Raw genomic sequence first — 24242 nt, forward strand, 5'->3', positions numbered from 1 at the left:
CCCCCCCACCCCCCACCCCCGTGTCTTGTTGCTACTAACCACTCAGAAAAGTGCTGCTTACAAAAACATTTGAAACCCTTTACTCAGATATCGATTTTTCACCATGTTGAACAATTTTACCTAATAAATATCACTAAGCAACTTAATTAGTTTTGATTGAAGATACAACAGCTTCCTTGTACTTCGATGTGCAGGAATTTACATGGCTTTCACAAATAGTCTTGCTCATGTAATAATGTACTTCATTGGCTCAGTGACTTTCAGTTCATTGTTTGGTACCTCATCTGACATACAATTGTTACCTTCTTGCAGAGACTCGTACAGGAAATTACCATGGAGGAACATGAAGATATCCAAGTCCAGCTGATAGACTGACACCAAGAAATACTTTTTGACACATTGCTGACACATCAGCACCACCATGATTTCCTGTACCTGGATCCCAGACTGCAGCACCTTGGTGGACTTGTAGCAAATAAGTGACACTTTCCCAGATCCTTGAGGACAATACAAAGGTTTTTTACCTGGCATATAATTAGTCCATGTCTGACACTTGTTGTTGTAGTTTGTATAACTTGTATATTGTTGTTGTGTGTTAATTTGTACATTTTGAATAACTAAAAAAATACTATTTCCTTTGGCGTCAACATGCAGTGTTCATTCGACACCTAACCTAACACTATTTTACATGACCAGAAATGTAAAACATCAAAAGCCTGGAGAATTATTATAAATGCTTGCAATGACAAGGAATTCTTCATTGGCCAATGAATGTAAGGTACAGTACATGAAAATGAATGAATAAAATAAAGTAAAATAAAAGTCTACATGAAATGAACATATTAACTAAAAAAAAAAAAAAAAAAAAAATGCTGTTAGAATATAATGAGCTACATGAATTGCAGTTGTTCCAGAATTTTACCAATACGCTGTGCATTTCAAAATATGGAAAATAGACATACAGGTTTGGGCAAAAAGTAGTGTTACAGAGCAGGTATGTGTTGTACACAGCTAAAATATCTGATTAACTCAATACCATGATGTTTTTTTGTTTTTTTTGTGTGTGTGTGCTGACATTGCCCCCCATTAACATTGCAACATTCCTCAAACTCTCCCGAACACAGTATGATCTGTAACACTACTTTTCGCCTACTCTATGATGTTATTGGGGCAAAATTAAGGAAGGCTTGTCCATTGATTGTGTGAACAGACTGCAGTAAAAATGAAGTCACTTCAATGTTTGCTGGTTTTATTAAGTTTTACATGCTCCTTGACTGCACAAGTACATGTTATGGAGTGAGGGCATGTTCCCACCAACGATGATATCATATTCTTCAAAGGCTTGCTGAGGAAAGTGAGGGAGGAGTCACTCCATGGCTTCAGACACCTGGTCAGCAGGTCCTGTGTAAAACAAGTGGTGCTTGTACATGTGACCATTCCGTATTGCTTCACACAAAAAGTTCATGTAGTGTGCAATGCCGTCCATATGTAAATGACATACCAAGACGTCGGCTGACTTCAGTTTGTTGCAGCTCAGATATGGTAGGTGGAGATACTGGTGGTACAACACCGAAGCCTTCTGGGGTCCTCCATTCAAGTGTCCTCATTCGGGGCATTCCAATTTGGCTGCTGACTCTCCCCTTGATATTTTTTTTTCTTGCAGGTCGGTGATGTATTTAAACGGTGCATGAATGCTTGTATACATCAGAATATGGTTCTGGAACCCCTCAAGTTTGGCTGTTGATCTAGTGTGACACAAACAAAAACAAAATTATAAAATAAAATAGAATAATTGATGATACTACTATATGTCACCAACTTTCCAACAAAGCCCCCAAAATAGAGGTAAGATCTTTAGTTTTTGGGCCCAAAACATTGTATTAGCTAGATAAAAGTAACTTGACTGCATACTGCATTGAATATGCAAAGGCTGCTTGCTTGTCGAATTTCCGTGGAAAACGTGGCAGCCTGTAAATTCTTGTGCACCCAATTACACAATGGACCAGTACACACTTGAGTGAGAGAGTTCAGACTCTAGCAGTGCTTACGGTACAGCCAGCATTTAAGTCCAGAAAGTTATTCCCTGCCGAAAATTAATTTCGAGAACACTATTTTCACCAACCACAGCGAAAACAATTTTCAACTCCTCCACTAATACACTATGCTTTAGATTCTCCATTGAAGTTATGGGCAAATATACCTCCGAAATCACAGTTACATTACATTACACAATAACTTGCGCATTTACTCTAAATATAACGTGCCAGCGGGAATCTTTTTTTTTTTCAAAGCAAGTAGCTACATAACGAAATCGTTCGAGTGGTGCGGAGTTGCTAATCAACAGCTACAGTGATCGTAAAACAAAGGTACGAACATCGTATTAATTAGTACGGAGTATACTTTTTCTCTCGCTCTCAAAACGTAAACACAAATGTACTCTTACTTACCGGTCAAGTAGAAAGCAGTCGAAGGCACCGGCACGTCCCAAACCTAGTCTGTTCCTCATTTCTCTCCATCTGGCAAATGCGGCTACAATATAAACTCTTGTTTTGTCGCGCTGAAATAAAATAAATTCCCAAAGTAAGTGTGATGCTTGATAATGCTCTCTTCGGGGACCGGAAACTCTTCTTCTTCGTGGACATGCGGTCGCCATACAAACCGGAAGTGCGTTCCAAAAACGCGTTACGATATAGAGCGCTGAAATTTGTCTTTGACGGCACCCGTAGCAGAAAGATGGCGGCGAAACATGGCGGACACTAGAAGCCGCGGCCCGGACATGTAAGATAATTTGCGATTTCTAGACTAACCGTTATATTTTAAAAAAGTACGTTTATGTGATACAACATATCTTTTTACATACTACTAACACAAACAATTGTTTGTTTTTTTCGAATGATTTATTGTTTCACCACTAGATGCCACTGTATAATACTGAGTGTACCTTTAAGAAGGATTTTTTTCCTTTGCAAAAAGTGCATGCCACGATAACAGCGTGTGACGAAATAAAAAACTTTCAATAACTTTTAATTTTCAACATCTTAAGATGAATCACACCAAGTTTGAAGATGATCGGATAAACTCTGTAGGAGGAGTTTGTTAAAATATGACCCCTATGAAATGGCCAAAAAAAATGGCAACACATTCCAAAGTAAATCAAAATGGCGGACGTCCTGTTAGGTTTAGCATATGGTTCAAAAAGAATTTTTTTGTACCTCGAGGGCTGTTATATACCTCTACAAATTTTGGTAACTCTAGGTGAAACGTACAGCCGGGTATGCTTTGTTTAAGAGGATTTTTTTTTAGCTCAAAATGTGATGCCCGGCCTCTGGGGGACTTCCTGTTGGGTTTAGCACAGGGCACCAAGAGACTTTTTTGTACATCTTGGGCTGTTACATATGTCTACAAATTTTCGTAGCTCTAGCTGCTTCGTACAACTGGCAATGCTTCTTTAAGGATATTTTTTTTCCTTTGCAAACAGTGCATGCCATGACAACAGTGTGCGACGAAATACAAAGCTTTCAATAACTTTTCATCTTCAACATCTTAAGATGAATCACACCAAGTTTGAAGATGATCGGATAAACACTGTAGGAGGAGTTCGTTAAAATAAGACCCCAATGAAATGGCCAAAAAAATGGCAAAACGTTACCAAAATAAATCAAAATGGTGGACTTCCTGTTAGGTTTAGCATATGGTTCAAAAAGAGTTTTTTGTAGGTCATAGCCTGTTACATATGTGTACCAATTTTCGTAGCTCTAGATTAAACGTACAACCGGCAATGCTTCGTGAAGTAAGAATTTTTAAACTCTAAATTTGATGCACCGCCGCCGTCATATAGTATATCAAAAACTTTAGATTTTTTACAATGATGTTGTCCCAGGTGTTGAGATGGTCCATCCCAAGTTTGAAGTCAATCGGGTTAACCGTGTAGGAGAAGCGGGCAAAAGTATGACCCCTGTAAATGTGCAAAACTGGGCCAAAATTGGACATTCAGATGATCATACCTCACTTTCTGTCTATTTTAGGGTACACACATCAAAGAGGTTTTTGTTCATCTGGATGTGCTACGGGTGCCACACAATTTTCGTCGCCATAGGACAATCGTAGCGGGACAGGGATCCGTTTAACCTATGTAGGTGGCGCTATGGAGCCATTTTTCTGTTATCATGTATCGCGACTTTAAAATATCAAATTTTTCGCCAGGCCTGATGTGCGTGTAAAGTTTGGTGAGTTTTTGTTCACGTTTAGCGTCTCAAAAATGCGATTGTTTGCGGAGAATAATAATAATAAGAATAACTAGAGCTGCGAGCAGCTATAAAGGGCCCTCGCAGCCCGGGCCACGTTGGGGTACTTGCACGTTGGGGTACTTGCACATTGGAAGCAGAATTTCTTTGAAAATGGCATGATAAACCATTACATGTGGATTTTTTATTTTTATTTTTTTTGCCAGGTGTGATAAGTGCTTCAAGCTCAATGGGTTTTGGTGATTGTTAAGATCTGCAAAAATCAGTGTCTTTTTTTTATTTTTAGGCAATGAGTTGCCCTGATTGGTATTTTTCGTAAAAGTATATATACACACATCATCGCTCATACTCATTGCACAATGTTGCTTTTATTGTCCATAGAGGCGATAAAAAAAAATGAAACTAAATAAAAAATACGTATGTTTGGATCGGTCTGATACCAGTGAACATATTGAGTGGTGGAAAGTAAAAGAATATTCATAAATGACTTAGTTATCACACTTACAATGAGTTTACAATTTTTGTAAAAATACCGTAAGTGAGGCATTTTTTTTTATACCTCAAGGACTAGGTGGTGCTGTATTTATAACTGAATTTTGACATAGAGATACCTTCAGGACTTGACTATAAATATACACTTCAAGTATGGGATTTTTTGTAGCATGTACCTGGGAGTTATTAAAGGGACACTTTACTTATTGATCCATTTTTAGCAGCAAAAAGTTGCTACTTTTTCAATAATTAATTTGGTGACGTGATTATTTTTTTATGTACATTTAATAACTTTTAAACCATTGTTAAAATGAATCGAACGCCGGCATGTTTGTTACACGTAACTAAATAACCCGGATGTTTACGTCACTAGTGTGTAAACGCTACACTATGGAAGCACTATGCAACGCAGCCGTGCATCTAGCGTCAAACCCGGAAGGATTAAACCTTATCGCTTCGAGCCAACACGACAAAATAACACTACCGAAGGAAAGTCTGCCTTGGATGTGAAAGTTGTGGCGCCAGATGGTCTTTTCGGGCACAAAATAAACTTTAACGAACGAGTGAATCAGGCGGGGGGTGGTGCGGGAGCTGCACAGGAATGGACAATCCGCTAATGAATGTGTGCTGTCTGGAAATGAAAGAACTCGAGGATCGGTTCCTTGCGGACAATCTCAACTGCATCCTGGAACATCAGACATTCAACATGGCAATACTAAATAGACATTCTCAGGATAGCTTTGGTTGCGATGAAAGATGTGAAGAAGAAAAGTCTTGGAGGAGCAAATATCCAACAGGTAAAGTGACACACAGTACGAGCAATGCAAAACGTGTGGAACTGACGAAATATTTCAGGAAAAAGAAAAAATAGTAAAATTAAATGTATCGTCGTTACAGCACCCAACCTCCCCTAGCTGTTTTTTTTTCTTTTTTGCGTAGCGTCCCACTGCGGTCAGGCCAGCCGCCACTCGAAAAGACGAAGTCAAGCCAGCCGCCCCAACGATTGTTAATACTGTGCATTACGGTAACGTGCCGACGTGCCCCTGCGTTGGCCACCTTCAAATGAATTATGAAATAAAACAGTCCGTGCAGTATAATAACCAATGCCCCCCCCACCCCCGAAACATGCCTACCTTTCGCTTTAAATTTGCTTCGCTTCTCCGAGATCTTTCAGTGGCCGTAATAAGACCTCGATTTGTGTCGGCTGTTGTGAGAGTGAAGGCTCCGTGTTGCTAGCAGTTGCGGCTCCTCCATCGGCTTGATTATTTCCCACGTCTGGTTCTTTAAAGATACTCGGTACTGCGTTGGGCTTTAGTATTAGGCGTGTGGCGTACCCCATCTCAAATTGTAACATATATTCGAAGTCCTCATGCCTGAAATGTTCGCTGCGCGCACGCCTGCTTGTCCTTCGGGAGGTTGACAGCACTTAGCAAACAAACCATTGTCTACTCAAGTAGCTTTTTTTTTTATTTTTTTTTTTTTTGGGGGGGGGGGGGGTCTCGCGGGTTTTTCCTTGCCGACGCCTTGCAAAATTTTGCAATACAGTAAGGCATAACTGACGTTTGTGTCTTCCTCGTTGTTATGTCTGCGTGAACTACTGTTCCCCAAGCGAGTATACACACTAGTGACGTCACCACTTGGGGGCGTTGCAACACGGAAGTACTTCTATGTTGAAAAAAGTTAAATAAATCAATATAGGAGTGTATTCTTCAGCTCTTATGCATGTTTCGTAGCTATACTAACTATTTACTGCCAATCAAGCCATACATGTAAAATTAAAGGAGCCTTCCTTTAAGCATATCCTTCAGTCACGATATTGCTTTTAATGTCCAGAGAGGCTATCAAAAATACATAAAACTAAATAACAAAAATATATATGTTTGGGTAGGTCTGATGCCAGTGAACATTTTGAGTGGTGGAAAGTAAAAGAATATTCTAAATGACTTAGTTATCACACTTAGAATGAGTTTACATTTTTTGTAGAAATACCGCAAGTGGGGTATTTTTTTTTCATGCTTCAAGGGCTAGGTGGCGCTGCATATATAACTGAATGTTGTCATAGAGATAGCTTCAGGACTTGACTATAAACATACATGTCAAGTTTGGGATTTTTTGGAGCATGTACCGGGGAGTTATTAAGCATATCCTTTTTCATTGCGAAACACAAATTTTGATGCCCCGCCCTCATCATATAGTATTTTGAAAAGTCAAGATTTTTCTCCCTGTCGTTGGCTCAGGTCTTGACATAGCCCAGGTCAAGTCTGAAGTCAGTCGGATGAAACGTGTAGGACAAGTGGGCAAAAGTATGCCCCCTGTAAATGTGCTAAAATCGTAAAAAATGGGACATTCAAAAATTCGTAGCTCACTTCCTGTTCATTTTAGCAGATGGGTCTGAGAGACTTTTTTGTAGGTCTTGGGCTCCCTCATACACCTAAACATTTTCATCGATCTTGCTTAAACGTACAACCGGGGCTGCTTCATTAAAATTTTCTAGGGGGCGCTATTGAGTCATTTTTCTAAAAATAGCACAATCCAGGATAAAATATAGCTCATTTTGCCAGGCCAGATGTGTGTGCCAAGTTTCATGCGTTTCTGTGCCGGTTTAGGCCCTCAAAATTGGTGTTGTTTTCTTGGCAAACAGCGCTTAGCCACGCCCATAGCGATTCGCGAAAACTCACAAACTTCGTGTTGTGATATCATGAAGACCGAAACCCTCATCTGAGCAAATATGAGGTAAGTGCCGTTAATGTGGTTGGAGAAAAACATTGAAGAAAAATCGTAAGAAAAAAAATTGCCAGTAGGTGGCGCTACCAGTAAGATGAAATATAAGTTTGTAGATGTCTTAAGGGCTGGACTCTCATCAAATGTGTGAAATTTTGAGAAGATAGGATCATCTGGGTCAAGTTAAAGCAGCTTTTATTGTCACGAAAAATTACCAGACTTTGCGGCACCGTAGCGGCCACGCCCTTTGGCGAAAAGTTACAATATTCCGTGTGGGGCATGATCAACATCTAAAGGCTTGTCTGACCAGTTTTCAACTGAATCCCTTCAAAGAGCTTGGCACAGTAGCTAAAAACGTAAAGTATGACATTTATTGTCACCACTAGGTGGCGCTATATATATAACAGAGTTTTATCATATAGATGTTTTCAGGCCGTGACTATTAAGTTGCATGAGAAGTTTGAGATTTTTTGGAGCTTGTACATGGGAGTTATTCAGCATTTTGTCTTTCTGGACAAATGAAATTATAAAGGCAATATTTGATGCCCCGCCCCCGTCATATAGTATTTCGAAAAGGCAAGATTTTTTGCCCAGTTGTTCTATCAGGTCTTGAGATGATAAATGCCAAGATTGAAGTCAAATGGATGAAAAATGTTTGCAAAGGCAGAAAAAGCATGGCCACAGTGAATGTGCCAAAATGGGCCAAAATTGGACATTCAAAAATTCATAGCTCACTTCCTGTACATTTTAGGAAATGGCTTCCACTGACTTTTTTGTGCGTCTCGGGGTGCTACACGTGCCTGGCAATTTTCGTAGCTCAAGGTCAAACGGGCCGGGATTGGGTTTCATTTTTCTACGCTAGGGGGCGCTACAGAGTCGCATTGTTATGACAACTACATAATATCAAATTTTTCGCCCGGCCCGAAGAGACTGCAAAGTTTGGTGAGTTTTCGTAAATGTTTAGGCCCTCAAAAATGCGATCGTTTACGGAGAAGAAGAAGAAGAAGAAGAATTCTTACAAAAACAAGAGAGACCTCGCAGCGGTCGCTGCTCGGGCCCTAACTAGAGCTGCGAGCAGCTATAAAGGGCCCTCGCAACCCGGGCCACGTTGGGGTATTTGCACGTCGGGGTACTGGCATGTTGGGGTACTGTCAAATAGGAAACCATCTAAATTTTAAACGTTTTTGCCATGCTTTGTGTTTGTAAAGTTTCATGGAAAGGCCAAAAATGATGCACAATTAACAAAATAAAATCAAAATGGATTGGCACATGGCTATATAGAATACTTTTTGAATATATTAGGCATGCCTGCCAATATTCACACATCTAGCTGAATCATATAATCGGAAAGACTTCATAAAAATGTCTAGAGGGCGCTATTGAAGCATTTATTGCAAATTTAATAAGAAATCTCTAAAATATTCATGCTTATGACAAGCCTGATGTGTGTGTAAAGTTTCATGAGTTTTTGCACATGTTTAGACCAAAAAAAAAAAGCAGCATTTTACTTGGCAAACAATCCATCGCCATGAAACGGCGTGCGACAAAATAAATAACTTCCGATAACTTTGTATCTTAAACATCTTAAGATGAAGCACACCAAGTTTGAAGACAGTCGGATAAATTTTGTAGGAGGAGTTCGTTAAAATATGACCCCTAAAAAAGGCCACAAAAAATGGCTACAAATCCCAACGTAAATCAAAATGGCGGACTTCCTGTTTGGTTTAGCAGATGGTTCCAAGAGACTTTTTTGTGCATCGTGGGCTCTTATGTATGCCTCTAAATTATCATAGCGCTAGGTGAAACGTACAACCGGGAATGCTTCGTTAAAGAGGAGTTTTTTACCTCAAAATGTGATGACCGGCCCCTACGGGACTTCCTGTTGGGTTTAGCACATGGCACCAAGAGACTTTTTTGTACATCGTGGGCTGTTAAATTTGTCTCCAAATTTTCGTAGCTCTAGCTGCTTCGTACAACTGGGAATGCTTCATTAAGAGGGAATTTTTTCCTTCGCAATCTGTGCATGCCACGGCAACAGCGTGCGACGAAATAAAAAGCTTTCAATAACTTTTCATCTTCAACATTTTAAGATGAATCACACCAAGTTTGGAGATGATCGGATAAACTCTGTAGGAGGAGTTCGTTAAAATAAGACCCCTATGAAATGGCCCAAAAAATGGCAACACGTTCCAAAGTAAATCAAAATGGCGGACTTCCTGTTCGGTTTAGCATATGGTTCAAAAAGAGTTTTTTGTACCTTGAGGGCTGTTACATATGTCTTCAAATGTTGGTAACTCTAGGTGAAATGTACAGCCGGGAATGCTTCATTAAATAAGAATTTTGAAACACAAAATTTGATGCCTCGCCTCTGGCGGACTTCCTGTTAGGTTTAGCATATGCCACCAACAGGATTTTTTGTAGGTCATAGCCTGTTACATATGTGTACCAATTTTCGTAGCTCTAGATTAAACGTACAACCGGCAATGCTTCGTGAAGTAAGAATTTTTAAACTCTAAATTTGATGCACCGCCGCCGTCATATAGTATATCAAAAACTTTAGATTTTTTACCATGATGTTGTCCCAGGTGTTGAGATGGTACAGCCCAAGTTTGAAGTCAATCGGGTTAACCGTGTAGGAGAAGCGGGCAAAAGTATGACCCCTGTAAATGTGCAAAAATGGGCCAAAATTGGACATTCAAATACTCATACCTCACTTCCTGTCTATTTTAGGGTACACATATCAAAGAGGTTTTTGTTCATCTGGATGTGCTACAGGTGCCACACAATTTTCGTAGCCATAGGACAATCGTAGCGGGACAGGGATCCGTTAAACCTATGTAGGTGGCGCTACAGAGCCATTTTTCTGTTATCATGTATGGCGACTTTAAAATATCAAATTTTTCGCCAGGCCCGATCTGCGTGTAAAGTTTGGTGAGTTTTCGTTCATGTTTAGTGCCTCAAAAATGTGGTTGTTTGCGGAAAAGAATAATAACAAAGAAAAAGAAGAAGAAGAATAACTAGAGCTGCGAGCAGCTATAAAGGGCCCTCGCAACCTGGGCCACGTTGGGGTACTTGCACGTCGGGGTACTGGCATGTTGGGGTACTGTTTCATGGAACAAGGACCATTTAAAATGTTAGTTTTTTCCATGCCTTGTCTGTGCAAAGTTTAATGAAAAAGGCCAAAAATGATGTGTAATTCCCAAAATAAAATCAAAATAGCGGATTTCCTCTTTGGTTTGGCAAATGGCTACATAATACTTTTTTGTAGGTCTTAGGCTGATAGGGTTCTGTCCTAATTTTTAAAAATCTAGCATAATCATACAATCGGAAATGCTTCATAAAAATGTCTAGAGGGCGCTATTTATTGCAAATTGCACAATAAATCTCTGAAAATTCATGTTCATGACAAGTCTGATGTGTTTGCAAAGTTTCATGAGTTTTCATGTGTATAAAAAAAAAAAAAGCAGCACTTGACAACTGTTACATGGAACAAGGACCATTTAAAATGTTAGTTTTTTCCATGCCTTGTCTGTGCAAAGTTTAATGAAAAAGGCCAAAAATGATGTATAATTCCCAAAATAAAATCAAAATAGCGGACTTCCTCTTTGGTTTGGCAAATGGCTACATAATACTTTTTTGTAGGTCTAGCATAATCATACAATCGGAAATGCTTCATAAAAATGTCTAGAGGGCGCTATTTATTGCAAATTGCACAATAAATCTCTGAAAATTCATGTTCATGACAAGTCTGATGTGTTTGCAAAGTTCCATGAGTTTTCATGTGTATAAAAAAAAAAAGCAGCACTTGACAAACAATGCATTGCTATGGCAACAGCGTGTTACAAAATAAAAAACTTTCGATTACTTTGCATCTTAAACATCTTAAGATGAAACACACCAAGTTTGAAGACAGTCGGATACATTTTGTAGGAGGGGTTCGTTAAAATATGACCCCTGAAAAAGGCCACAAAAAATGGCAACAAATCCCATCATAAATCAAAATGGCAGACTACCTGTTTGATTTAGCACATGGTTCCAAGAGACTTTTTTGTACATCATGGGCTCTTATGTATGCCTGCAAATTATCATAGCGCTAGGTGAAACGTACAACCGGGAATGCTTCGTTAAAGAGGAGTAATTAGCTCAAAATGTGATGCCCGGCCCCTGCGGGACTTCCTATTGGGTTTAGCACATGGCACCAAGAGACTTTTTTGTACATCCTGGGCTGTTACATATGTCTACAATTTTTCGTCGCTCTAGCTGCTTCGTACAACTGGGAATGCTTCATTAAGAAGGATTTTTTTCCTTTGCAAAAAGTGCATGCCATGACAACAGCGTGTGACGAAATAAAAAACTTTCAATCACTTTTCATTTTCAACATCTTAAGATGAATCACACCAAGTTTGAAGATGATCGGATAAACTCTGTAGGAGGAGTTTGTTAAAATATGACCCCTATGAAATGGCCAAAAAAAATGGCAACACATTCCAAAGTAAATCAAAATGGCGGACGTCCTGTTAGGTTTAGCATATGGTTCAAAAAGAGTTTTTTGTACCTCGAAGGCTGTTATATACCTCTACAAATTTTGGTAACTCTATGTGAAACGTACAGCCGGGTATGCTTTGTTAAAGAGGAGTTTTTTAGCTCAAAATGTGATGCCCGGCCCCTGGGGGACTTCCTGTTGGGTTTAGCACAGGGCACCAAGAGACTTTTTTGTACATCTTGGGCTGTTACATATGTCTACAAATTTTCGTAGCTCTAGCTGCTTCGTACAAATGGGAATGCTTCTTTAAGGATATATTTTTTCCTTTAAAAACAGTGCATGCCATGACAACAGCGTGCAACGAAATACAAAGCTTTCAATAACTTTTCATCTTCAACATCTTAAGATGAATCACACCAAGTTTGAAGATGATCGGATAAACACTGTAGGAGGAGTTCGTTAAAATAAGACCCCAATGAAATGGCCAAAAAAATGGCAACACGTTCCAAAATAAATCAAAATGGTGGACTTCCTGTTAGGTTTAGCATATGGTTCAAAAAGAGTTTTTTGTACCTCGAAGGCTGTTATATACCTCTACAAATTTTGGTAACTCTATGTGAAACGTACAGCCGGGTATGCTTTGTTAAAGAGGAGTTTTTTAGCTCAAAATGTGATGCCCGGCCCCTGGGGGACTTCCTGTTGGGTTTAGCACAGGGCACCAAGAGACTTTTTTGTACATCTTGGGCTGTTACATATGTCTACAAATTTTCGTAGCTCTAGCTGCTTCGTACAAATGGGAATGCTTCTTTAAGGATATTTTTTTCCCTTTAAAAACAGTGCATGCCATGACAACAGCGTGCGACGAAATACAAAGCTTTCAATAACTTTTCATCTTCAACATCTTAAGATGAATCACACCAAGTTTGAAGATGATCGGATAAACACTGTAGGAGGAGTTCGTTAAAATAAGACCCCAATGAAATGGCCAAAAAAATGGCAACACGTTCCAAAATAAATCAAAATGGTGGACTTCCTGTTAGGTTTAGCATATGGTTCAAAAAGAGTTTTTTGTAGGTCATAGCCTGTTACATATGTGTACCAATTTTCGTAGCTCTAGATTAAACGTACAACCGGCAATGCTTCGTGAAATAAGAATTTTTAAACTCTAAATTTGATGCGCCGCCGCCGTCATATAGTATATCAAAAACTTTTCATTTTTCACAATGATGTTGTCCCAGGTGTTGAGATGGTACATCCCAAGTTTGAAGTCAATCGGGTTAACCGTGTAGGGGAAGCGGGCAAAAGTATGACCCCTGTAAATGTGCAAAAATTGGCAAAAAATGGACATTTAAATACCATACCTCACTTTCTGTCTATTTTAGGGTACACACTTCAAAGAGGTTTTTGTTCATTGGGATGTGCTACAGGTGCCACACAATTTTCATAGCCGTCGGACAATCGTAGCGGGACAGGGATCCGTTTAACCTATGTAGGGGGCGCTAAGGAGCCATTTTTCTATTATCATGTATGGCGACTTTAAAATATCAAATTTTTCGCCAGGCCTGATGTGCGTGTAAAGTTTGGTGAGTTTTCGGTCACGTTTAGTGTCTCAAAAATGCGATTGTTTGCGGAGAATAATAATAATAATAATAACTAGAGCTGCGGGCAGCTATAAAGGGCCCTCGCAACCTGGGTCACGTTGGGGTACTTGCACGTCGGGGTACTGGCACGTTGGGGTACTGTCAAATCGGACAAGGACCATCTAAAATGTTTTTGACAAGCTTTGTGAGTGCAAAAGGCCAAAGATGGTGTGCAATTCCCAAAATAAATTCAAAATGGCGGACTTCCTTTTAGGTTTAGCATACAGCGACAGAATACTTTTTGTAGGTCTTAAGCTAATAGGTATGCCTCCCAGTTTTCACAAATCTAGGTCAAGTCATCTTTAGTTGTGTATCGCTTGAATCATACAATTGGAAATGCTCCATAAAAATGCATAGAGGGCGCTATTGAGCACAACGTTGGGTTACTTGCACGTCAGGGTACTGGCACGTTGGGGTACTGTTACATGGAACAAGGACCATTTAAAATGTTAGTTTTTTCCATGCCTTGTTTGTGCAAAGTTTAATGAAAGAGGCCAAAAATGATGTATAATTCCCAAAATAAAATCAAAATAGCGGACTTCCTCTTTGGTTTGGCAAATGGCTACATAATACTTTTTTGTAGGTATTAGGCTGGCAGGAGAGAGCCCCATCTTTTGGTACACCCCCGAGTCGCTGACGGAGAGCAGGTTCTCCGTGGCATCGGACGTGGGGTGCTTTTGCGTGGTGCTCGATGAACTCTTCACCCACAGCGTCCTAATTTTCACAAATCTAGCAGAATCATACAATCGGAAATACTTCATAAAAATATCTACAGGGCGCTATTTATTGCAAATTGCACAATAAATCTCTAAAAATTCATGTTCATGACAAGTCTGATGTGTTTGCAAAGTTTCATGAGTTTTCAGACATGTATAGATAAAAAAACAAAGCAGCACTTTACTTGGCAAACAATGCATCGCTATAGCAGCAGCGTGCGACAAAATAAAAAACTTTCGATAACTTTGTATCTTAAACATCTTAAGATGAAACACACCAAGTTTGAAGACGGTCGGATGAACTTTGTACGAGGAGTTCGTTAAAATATGACCCCTGAAAAAGGCCACAAAAAATGGCAACAAATCCCATCGTAAATCAAAATGGCGGACTTCCTGTTTGGTTTAGCACATGGTTCCAAGAGACTTTTTTGTACATCGTGGGCTCTTATGTATGCCTGCAAATTATCATCGCGCTAGGTGAAACGTACAACCGGGAATGCTTCGTTAAAGAGGAGTTTTCTAGCTCAAAATGTGATGCCCGGCCCCTGGGGGACTTCCTGTTGGGTTTAGCACATGGCACCAAGAGACTTTTTTGTAAATTGTGGGCTGTTACATATGTCTACAAATTTTTGTAGCTCTAGCTACTTCGTACAACTGGGAATGCTTCATTAAGAAGGATTTTTTTCCTTTGCAAAAAGTGCATGCCACGACAACAGCGTGCGACGAAATAAAGAGCTTTCAATAACTTTTCATCCTCAACATCTTAAGATGAGTCACACCAAGTTTGAAGATGATCGGATAAACTCTGTAGTAGGAGTTCGTTAAAATAAGACCCCTACGAAATGGCCCAAAAAATGGCAACACATTCCAAAGTAAATCAAAATGGCGGACGTCCTGTTAGGTTTAGCATATGGTTCAAAAAGAGTTTTTTGTACCTCGAGGGCTGTTATATACCTCTACAAATTTTGGTAACTCTAGGTGAAACGTACAGCCGGGTATGCTTTGTTAAAGAGGAGTTTTTTAGCTCAAAATGTGATGCCCCTGGGGGACGTCCTGTTGGGTTTAGCACAGGGCACCAAGAGACTTTTTTGTACATCTTGGGCTGTTACATATGTCTACAAATTTTCGTAGCTCTCGCTGCTTCGTACAAATGGGAATGCTTCTTTAAGGATATTTTTTTTCCTTTGTAAACAGTGCATGCCATGACAACAGCGTGCGACGAAATACAAAGCTTTCAATAACTTTTCATCTTCAACATCTTAAGATGAATCACACCAAGTTTGAAGATGATCGGATAAACACTGTAGGAGGAGTCCGTTAAAATAAGACCCCAATGAAATGGCCAAAAAAATGGCAACACGTTCCAAAATAAATCAAAATGGTGGACTTCCTATTAGGTTTAGCATATGGTTCAAAAAGAGTTTTTTGTACCTTGAGGGCTGTTACATATGTCTTCAAATTTTGGTAACTCTAGGTGAAACGTACAGCCGGGAATGCTTCTTTAAGTAAGAATTTTGAAACGCAAAATTTGATGCCCCGCCTCTGGCGGACTTCCTGTTGGGTTTAGCATATGGCACCAACAGACTTTTTTGTAGATCATAGTCTGTTACATATGTGTACCAATTTTCGTAGCTCTCGGTTAAACGTACAACCGGCAATACTACGTTTAATTAGAGTTTTGAAACTCTAAATTTGATGCCTCACCCCCGTCATATAGTAGGTCAAAATTTTTTGATTTTTTACCATGATGTTGTCCCAGGTGTTGAGATGGTACAGCCCAAGTTTGAAGTCAATCGGGTTAACCGTGTAGGAGAAGCGGGCAATAGTATGATCCATGTAAATGTGCAAAACTGGGCCAAAATTGGACATTCAGATGATCATACCTCACTTTCTGTCTATTTTAGGGTACACACATCAAAGAGGTTTTTGTTCATCGGGATGTGCAACAGGTGCCACAAAATTTTCATAGCCGTCGGACAATCGTAGCGGGACAGGGATCCGTTAAACCTATGTAGGTGGCGCTACAGAGCCACTTTTCTGTTATCATGTATGGCGACTTTAAAATATCAAATTTTTCGCCAGGCCTGATGTGCGTGTAAAGTTTGGTGAGTTTTCGTTCACGTTTAGTGTCTCAAAAATGCGATTGTTTGCGGAGAAGAAGAATAATAATAACTAGAGCTGCGAGCAGCTATAAAGGGCCCTCGCAACCTGGGCCACGTTGGGGTACTTGCACGTCGGGGTACTGGCACGTTGGGGTACTGTCAAATCGGACAAGGACCATCTAAAATGTTTTTGACAAGCTTTGTGAGTGCAAAAGGCCAAAGATGGTGTGCAATTCCCAAAATAAATTCAAAATGGCGGACTTCCTTTTAGGTTTAGCATACGGCTACAGAATACTTTTTGTAGGTCTTAAGCTAATAGGTATGCCTCCCAGTTTTCACAAATCTAGGTCAAGTCATCTTTAGTTGTGTATCGCTTGAATCATACAATTGGAAATGCTCCATAAAAATGCATAGAGGGCGCTATTGAGCACAACGTTGGGTTACTTGCACGTCAGGGTACTGGCACGTTGGGGTACTGTTACATGGAACAAGGACCATTTAAAATGTTAGTTTTTTCCATGCCTTGTTTGTGCAAAGTTTAATGAAAGAGGCCAAAAATGATGTATAATTCCCAAAATAAAATCAAAATAGCGGACTTCCTCTTTGGTTTGGCAAATGGCTACATAATACTTTTTTGTAGGTATTAGGCTGATAGGGGTCTGTCCTAATTTTCACAAATCTAGCAGAATCATACAATCGGAAATACTTCATAAAAATGTCTAGAGGGCGCTATTTATTGCAAATTGCACAATAAATCTCTAAAAATTCATGTTCATGACAAGTCTGATGTGTTTGCAAAGTTTCATGAGTTTTCACACATGTATAGATAAAAAAACAAAGCAGCACTTTACTTGGCAAACAATGCATCGCTATAGCAGCAGCGTGCGACAAAATAAAACTTGCGATAACTTTGCATCTTAAACATCTTACGATGAAAGACACCAAGTTTGAAGACGGTCGGATGAACTTTGTACGAGGAGTTCGTTAAAATATGACCCCTGAAAAAGGCCACAAAAAATGGCAACAAATCCCATCGTAAATCAAAATGGCGGACTTCTGTTTGGTTTAGCACATGGTTCCAAGAGACTTTTTTGTACATCGTAGGCTCTTATGTATGCCTGCAAATTATCATCGCGCTAGGTGAAACGTACAACCGGGAATGCTTCGTTAAAGAGGAGTTTTCTAGCTCAAAATGTGATGCCCGGCCCCTGGGGGACTTCCTGTTGGGTTTAGCACATGGCACCAAGAGACTTTTTTGTACATTGTGGGCTGTTACATATGTCTACAAATTTTTGTAGCTCTAGCTACTTCGTACAACTGGGAATGCTTCATTAAGGAGGATTTTTTTCCTTTGCAAAAAGTGCATGCCACGACAACAGCGTGCGACGAAATAAAGAGCTTTCAATAACTTTTCATCCTCAACATCTTAAGATGAGTCACACCAAGTTTGAAGATGATCGGATAAACTCTGTAGGAGGAGTTCGTTAAAATAAGACCCCTACGAAATGGCCCAAAAAATGGCAACACATTCCAAAGTAAATCAAAATGGCGGACGTCCTGTTAGGTTTAGCATATGGTTCAAAAAGAGTTTTTTGTACCTCGAGGGCTGTTATATACCTCTACAAATTTTGGTAACTCTAGGTGAAACGTACAGCCGGGTATGCTTTGTTAAAGAGGAGTTTTTTAGCTCAAAATGTGATGCCCGGCCCCTGGGGGACTTCCTGTTGGGTTTAGCACAGGGCACCAAGAGACTTTTTTGTACATCTTGGGCTGTTACATATGTCTACAAATTTTCGTAGCTCTCGCTGCTTCGTACAAATGGGAATGCTTCTTTAAGGATATTTTTTTTCCTTTGCAAACAGTGCATGCCATGACAACAGCGTGCGACGAAATACAAAGGTTTCAATATCTTTTCATCTTCAACATCTTAAGATGAATCACACCAAGTTTGAAGATGATCGGATAAACACTGTAGGAGGAGTTCGTTAAAATAAGACCCCAATGAAATGGCCAAAAAAATGGCAACACGTTCCAAAATAAATCAAAATGGCGGACTTCCTGTGAGGTTTAGCATATGGTTCAAAAAGAGTTTTTTGTAGGTCATAGCCTTTTACATATGTGTACAAATTTTCGTAGCTCTAGATTAAACGTACAACCGGCAATGCTTCGTGAAGTAAGAATTTTTAAACTCTAAATTTAATGCGTCGCCGCCGTCATATAGTATATCAAAAACTTTAGATTTTTTACAATGATGTTGTCCCAGGTGTTGAGATGGTCCATCCCAAGTTTGAAGTCAATCGGGTTAACCGTGTAGGAGAAGCGGGCAAAAGTATGACCCCTGTAAATGTGAAAAACTGGGCCAAAATTGGACATTCAGATGATCATACCTCACTTTCTGTCTATTTTAGGGTACACACATCAAAGAGGTTTTTGTTCATCTGGATGTGCTACGGGTGCCACACAATTTTCGTCGCCATAGGACAATCGTAGCGGGACAGGGATCCGTTTAACCTATGTAGGTGGCGCTATGGAGCCATTTTTCTGTTATCATGTATGGCGACTTTAAAATATCAAATTTTTCGCCAGGCCTGATGTGCGTGTAAAGTTTGGTGAGTTTTCGTTCACGTTTAGCGTCTCAAAAATGCGATTGTTTGCGGAGAAGAATAATAATAAGAACTAGAGCTGCGAGCAGCTATAAAGGGCCCTCGCAGCCCGGGCCACGTTGGGGTACTTGCACGTTGGGGAACTTGCACATTGGGGTACTGGCACATTGGAAGCAGAATTTCTTTGAAAATGGCATGATAAACGTGGATTTTTTTTTTTTTTTTTTTGCCAGGTGTGATGAGTGTGTCAAGCTCAATGGGTTTTGGTGATTGTTAAGATCTGCAAAAATCAGCGTCTTATTTTTTATTTTTAGGCAATGAGTTGCCCTGATTGGTATTTTTTGTAAAAGTGTATATACACATCATCGCTCGTTGTACTCATTGCACAATGTTACTTTTATTGTCCAAAGGGGCAATCAAAAATGAATAAAACAAAATGGAAATGTACATACGTTTGGATCGGTGTGAAGCCAGTGAACAATTTGAGTGGTGGAAACTAAAAGAATATTCATAAATGACTGAGTTATCACACTTAGAATGAGTGTACATTTTTTGTACAAAATACCGTATGTGGGGTATTTTTTTTTTATTCCTCAAGGGCTAGGTGGCGCTGCATATATAACTGAATGTTGTCACAGAGATAACTTCAGGCCTTGACGATAAACATACATGTCAAGTTTGGGATTTTTTGGAGCATGTACCGGGGAGTTATCAAGCATATCCTTTTTCATTGCGAAACACAAAATTTGATGCCCCGCCCTCATAATATAGTATTTCGAAAAGACAAAATTTTTCCCCCCTGTCGTTGGCTCAGGTCTTGACATGGTCCAGGCCAAGTCTTAACTCAGTCGGATGAAACGTGTAGGAGAAGTGGGCTAAAGTCTGCCCCCTGTGAATGTGCAAAAATCGTCAAAAATGGGACATTCAAAAATTCGTAGCTCACTTCCTGTTCATTTTAGCATATGGGTCCAAGAGACTTTTTTGTAGGTCTTGGGCTCCCTCATACACCTAAAAATATTCGTCGTTCTTGCTTAAACGTACAACCGGGGCTGCTTCGTTAAAAACTTCTAGGGGGCGCTATTGAGTAATTTTTGTAAAAATAGCACAATCAACAATAAAATATTGCTCATTTTACCAGGCCAGATGTGTGTGCCAAGTTTCATGAGTTTCTGTGCATGTTTAGACCCTCAAAACTGGCGTTGTTTTCTTGGCGAACAGCGCTTAGCCACGCCCACAGCAATTCGCGAAAACTCACAAACTTCGTGTTGTGACATCATGAAGGCCGAAACCCTCATCTGAGCAAATAAGAGGTAGGTCCAGTTAACGTGTTTGGAGAAAAACGTAGAAGAAAATTCGTAATAAAAAAAATTGCCACTAGGTGGCGCTATCAGTTAGATGAAATATAAGTCAGTAGATGTCTTTAGGGCTGGACTCTCATCAAATGTGTGAAATTTTGAGAAGATAGGATCATCTCGGTCAAGTTAATGCAGCTTTTATTTTCACGAAAAATCTTCAGACTTTGCGTCACCGTAGCGGCCACGCCCTTTGGCGAAAAGTTACAATATTCGGTGTGGGGCATGATCAACATCTTAAGGCTTTTCTGACCAATTTTCAAATGGATCCCTTCAACGAGCTCAGCACAGTAGCTAAAAACGTAAAGTATGACATTTATTGTAACCACTAGGTGGCGCTATATGTATAACTGAATTTTATCATATAGATGTTTTCAGGCCGTGACTATTACGTTGCCTGAGAAGTTTGAGATTTTTTGGAGCTTGTACATGGGAGTTATTCAGCATTTGCTCTTTCTGGACAAATGAAATTTTAAAGGCAATATTTGATGCCCCGCCCCCGTCATATAGTATTTCAAAAAGGCAAGATGTTTTGCCCAGTTTTTCTCTCAGGTCTTGAGATGATAAATGCCAAGTTTGAAGTCAATTGGATGAAAAAATTTTGCAAAGGGGGAAAAAGCATGACCACAGTGAATGTGCCAAAATAGGCCAAAATTGGACATAAAAAAATTCATAGCTCACTTCCTGTACATTTTAGCTACATGGTCCCAATAGACTTTTTTGTGCGTCTCGCGGTGCTACACGTGCCTGCCAATTTTTGTTGCTCTAGCTCAAACGTGCCGGGCTTGGTTTTTATTTTTCTACGCTAGGGGGCGCTATCGAGTCGCATTGTTATGACGACTTCATAATATCAAATTTTTCGCCGGGCCTGAGGAGTGTGCAAAGTTTGGTGAGTTTTCGTGAATGTTTAGGTACCCAAAATCGCGATCGTTTGCGGAGAATAAAGAAGAAGAATAATAATAATAATAATAATAATAACTAGAGCTGCGAGCAGCTATAAAGGGCCCTCGCAGCCCAGGCCACGTTGGGGTCCTTGCACGTTGGGGTACTTGCACGTTAGGGTACTGGCACGTTGGGGTACTGGCATATTGGAAGCAAAATTTCTTTGAAAATGGCATAATAAACGTTTACATGTAGAATATTTTTTTTGCCAGTGTGTGTCAAGCTCAACGGGTTTTGGTGATTGTTAAGACCTGCAAAAATCAGCGTCCTTATTTATTTTTAGGCAACGAGTTGCCCTGATTGGTATTTTTTGTAAAAGTGTATATATACATCATCGCTCGTTGTACTCATTGCACAATGTTACTTTTATTGTCCAAAGGGGCAATCAAAAATGAATAAAACAAAATGGAAACGTACATACGTTTGGATTGGTGTGAAGCCAGTTAACAATTTGAGTGGTGGAAACTAAAAGAATATTCATAAATGACTTAGTTATCACACTTAGAATGAGTTTACATTTTTTGTACAAAATACCGTATGTGTGTTTTTTTTTTTTTATATATTATGCCTCAAGGGCTAGGTGGCGCTGTATTTATAACTGAATGTTGTCGTAGAGATACCTTCAGGCCTTGATTATAAGCATACATGTCAAGTGTGGGATTTTTTTTGGAGCATGTACCGTGGAGTTATTATGCATATCCTTCATTCACGATATTGCTTTTAATGTCCACAGAGGCTATCAAAAATAAATAAAAATATATATATGTTTGGATAAGTCTGATGCCAGTGAACATTTTGAGTGGTGGAAACTAAAAAAATATTCATAAATGACTTAGTTATCACACTTAGAATGAGTGTACATTTTTTGTACAAAATACCGTATGTGGGGTATTTTTTTTTCATGCCTCAAGGGCTAGGTGGCGCTGCATATATAACTGAATGTTGTCATAGAGATAACTTCAGGCCTTGACGATAAACATACATGTCAAGTTTGGGATTTTTTGGAGCATGTACCGGGGAGTTATCAAGCATATCCTTTTTCATTGTGAAACACAAATTTTGATGCCCCGCCCTCATCATATAGTATTTCGAAAAGTCAAAATTTTTCCCCCTGTCGTTGGCTCAGGTCTTGACATGGTCCAGGCCAAGTCTTAACTCAGTCGGATGAAACGTGTAGGAGAAGTGGGCAAAAGTCTGCCCCCTGTGAATGTGCAAAAATCGTCAAAAATGGGACATTCAAAAATTCGTAGCTCACTTCCTGTTCATTTTAGCATATGGGTACAAGAGACTTTTTTGTAGGTCTTGGGCTCCCTCATACACCTAAAAATATTCGGCGTTCTTGCTTAAACGTACAACCGGGGCTGCTTCGTTAAAAATTTCGAGGGGGCGCTATTGAGTCATTTTTGTAAAAATAGCACAATCAACAATAAAATATTGCTCATTTTACCAGGCCAGATGTGTGTGCCAAGTTTCAGGAGTTTCTGTGCATGTTTAGACCCTCAAAACTGGCGCTGTTTTCTTGGCGAACAGCGCTTAGCCACACCCACAGCAATTCGCGAAAACTCACAAACTTCGTGTTGTGACATCATGAAGGCCGAAACCCTCATCTGAGCAAATATGAGGTAGGTCCAGTTAACGTGTTTGGAGAAAAACGTAGAAGAAAATTCGTAAGAAAAAAAATTGCCACTAGGTGGCGCTATCAGTTAGATGAAATATAAGTCAGTAGATGTCTTTAGGGCTGGACTCTCATCAAATGTGTGAAATTTTGAGAAGATAGGATCATCTCGGTCAAGTTAATGCAGCTTTTATTGTCACGAAAAATCTTCAGACTTTGCGTCACCGTAGCGGCCACGCCCTTTGGCGAAAAGTTACAATATTCGGTGTGGGGCATGATCAACATCTTAAGGCTTTTCTGACCAATTTTTAAATGGATCCCTTCAACAACCTCAGCACAGTAGCTAAAAACGTAAAGTATGACATTTATTGTAACCACTAGGTGGCGCTATATGTATAACTGAATTTTATCATATAGATGTTTTCAGGGCGTGACTATTACGTTGCCTGAGAAGTTTGAGATTTTTTGGAGCTTGAACATGGGAGTTATTAAGCATTTGCTCTTTCTGGACAAATGAAATTTTAAAGGCAATATTTGATGCCCCGCCCCCGTCATATAGTATTTCAAAAAGGCAAGATGTTTTGCCCAGTTGTTCTCTCAGGTTTTGAGATGATAAATGCCAAGTTTGAAGTCAATTGGATGAAAAATGTTTGCAAAGGGGGAAAAAGCATGACCACAGTGAATGTGCCAAAATAGGCCAAAATTGGACATTAAAAAATTCATAGCTCACTTCCTGCACATTTTAGCTACATGGTCCCAATAGACTTTTTTGTGCGTCTCGGGGTGCTACACGTGCCTGCCAATTTTCGTTGCTCTAGCTCAAACGTGCCGGGCTTGGTTTTTATTTTTCTACGCTAGGGGGCGCTATAGAGTCGCGTTGTTATGACGACTTCATAATATCAAATTTTTCGCCGGGCCTGAGGAGTGTGCAAAGTTCGGTGAGTTTTCGTGAATGTTTAGGTACCCAAAATCGGGATCGTTTGCGGAGAATAAAGAAGAAGAAGAAGAACTAGAGCTGCGAGCAGCTATAAAGGGCCCTCGCAGCCCGGGCCACGTTGGGGTACTTGCACGTTGGGGAACTTGCACATTGGGGTACTGGCACATTGGAAGCAGGATTTCTTTGAAAATGGCATGATAAACATGTGGACTTTTTTTTTTTTTTTGCCAGGTGTGATGAGTGTGTCAAGCTCAATGGGTTTTGGTGATTGTTAAGATCTGCAAAAATCAGCGTCTTTTTTTTATTTTTAGGCAATGAGTTGCTCTGATTGGTATTTTTTGTAAAAGTATATATACACACATCATCGCTCGTACTCATTGCACAATGTTGCTTTT

General features: G+C 39.8%; 1 protein-coding gene and 1 long non-coding RNA gene across 5 annotated transcripts in view; both read right to left on the reverse strand.

Annotated features, from left to right (window-relative positions):
• Positions 1 to 24242, reverse strand: part of inpp5ka (inositol polyphosphate-5-phosphatase Ka) — a 137960-nt gene that overhangs the window by 70513 nt on the left and 43205 nt on the right. The gene's annotated exons all lie outside the window — the stretch shown is intronic.
• LOC144033428 (uncharacterized) lies at positions 1233 to 3382 on the reverse strand. The gene is made up of 2 exons (XR_013287978.1): positions 1502 to 3382; positions 1233 to 1401 (listed from the first exon to the last, which is right to left on the reverse strand). It is a non-coding gene; the product is annotated as an uncharacterized LOC144033428 (long non-coding RNA).

This window comes from Festucalex cinctus, chromosome 13 (assembly GCF_051991245.1).
Source record: "Festucalex cinctus isolate MCC-2025b chromosome 13, RoL_Fcin_1.0, whole genome shotgun sequence".
Taxonomy (NCBI): domain Eukaryota; kingdom Metazoa; phylum Chordata; class Actinopteri; order Syngnathiformes; family Syngnathidae; genus Festucalex; species Festucalex cinctus.